General features: G+C 33.8%; 1 pseudogene; it reads left to right on the top strand.

Annotated features, from left to right (window-relative positions):
• Nucleotides 1-273: 273 nt before the first annotated feature.
• LOC490819 lies at nt 274-1,016 on the top strand (annotated as a pseudogene).
• The last annotated feature ends 869 nt before the right edge of the window (nt 1,017-1,885 follow it).

The raw sequence follows: 1,885 nt of genomic DNA, 5'->3' as shown, positions 1-1,885 counted from the left end.
ATTTCTCTATTAAAAGCAGTCCCTCAGCAAACATTCTGTGTACCTGTTTATCGTAAATTCTTACGATACAGTGGGAGCATTGAGCCAGAGGAAGTATGCATTTTAGATATTTTTCACATACCAATTTGAACTAACTCTTGAAAAGTTACACCAATTTATGTGTTTACCTGCATGCTTTTTTTGTTTTGTTTTTTGGTGTTCCTTTTTTTTTTTTTTTTTTTTACCTGCATGCTTTAAAAAACTTGACTTAGGTCCTCTTTTCTGGCTGGAACCATGGAGGGTGCAGAAGAGAAGAACAATAAGGTTCCTGCTGTGCCAGAAACCCTTGAGAAAAAGCGAAGGAATTTCGCAGTTGAAGATCAAGCATCCGAGAAAAAAGTTTGCCCATAAGATGCTTCGAAAGGCAAGGAGGAAGCTTATCTATGAAAAAGCTAAGCATTACCACAAGGAATACAGGCAGATGTACAGAAGTGAGATTCGAGTAGCAAGGATGGCGAGAAAAGCTGTCAACTTCTACATGCCTGCACAACCCAAGTTGGCATTTGTCATCAGGATCAGAGCTATCAATGGTGTGAGCCCAAAGGTTCGAAAGGTGTTGCAGCTTCTTTGCCTTCGCCAGATCTTCAATGACACCTTTGTTAAGTTCAACAGGGCTTCAGTTAACATGCTAAGGATTGTGGAACCATATATAGCATGGGGGGACCCAAACCTGAAGTCAGTGAATGAATTGATCTACAAGTGTGGTTATGGCAAGATCAACAAGAAATGAATTGCCCAGGCAGATAACACATTGATTGCCCGATCTCTTGGTAAATATGGCATCATCTGCATGGAGGATCTGATTCACGAGATCTATACTGTTGGAAAACGTTTCAAAGAAGCGAACAACTTTTTATGGCCTTCAAATTATCTTCTCCACATGGCGGAATGAAGAAAAAGACCATTCATTTTGTAGAAGGTGGAGATGCTGCAACAGGGAAGACCAGATCAACAGGCTTATTAGAAGGATGAACTAAGGTATCTACCATGATTATTTTTGTAATCTGGTCAGTTAATAAATGACCACTTTCAAATGGAAAAACAAATTTAACTTAGTCCAAAGTATAAAAATATATTTAAATGTTTTTATTTTTGTTCTTTATAGTGAGAAGAGGTTGCACATTTTTTCATTTGCTTTGGAAAATTTGTTTCTTTCCCTTATCTTTGTCTTCGTATTTTTTAAACTATGTCTTCTTGTATATTTTCCTTGGCTGTTTCATTTTTATTAATTTGAAAACTTTTTATATTAAGAAAATTATATTTTATGCCTCAAATGCAACCTTAGTTTTAGAGTCAATCAATTAGTTGATTAAATGACTTTGTTAATTACCTTTTGACTTTTTGAAGTCAAATTTTTTTATAAGCACACAAAAACTATAAACATTTATATAATTCAATTGGCTACATTCTTTCAGGCATTTAGACATTTGTTTCTGCTTAGAAAGTCTTATGTTAATCAATTATTATTAAAGAAAATATGATCTATTCTTTCCTATTTATAGCTTCATTTATACATGCAAATCTCTGATTATAGAAAATTGACTACTGTATAAGAAAGACAGAATAGGAAGTATGTTTAATTCCCCTCCCCCAATAGATTACCTGTTTTCCCAACACCATTTATTTATTTTTTAGAGATAGAGGTGTTAAAATGATGAAAGTTAAGTGAACTGAGCTTTAATTATCTTATCAATAAAATAATTGTGATGCTTCTTCATTGGGTGACACAAAATATCCAAGAATATAGTCAATACGAAAACAACCAATAACCATGAAACAGCTTTTAAGCTTTGTTAAATTTGAATCCATGTTGTCAACTTGTGAAGACTTTTATCTTATATGTACA

Source organism: Canis lupus, chromosome 8 (genome assembly GCF_011100685.1).
Source record: "Canis lupus familiaris isolate Mischka breed German Shepherd chromosome 8, alternate assembly UU_Cfam_GSD_1.0, whole genome shotgun sequence".
Taxonomy (NCBI): domain Eukaryota; kingdom Metazoa; phylum Chordata; class Mammalia; order Carnivora; family Canidae; genus Canis; species Canis lupus.
This window is presented reverse-complemented; position numbering and strand designations above follow the sequence as displayed.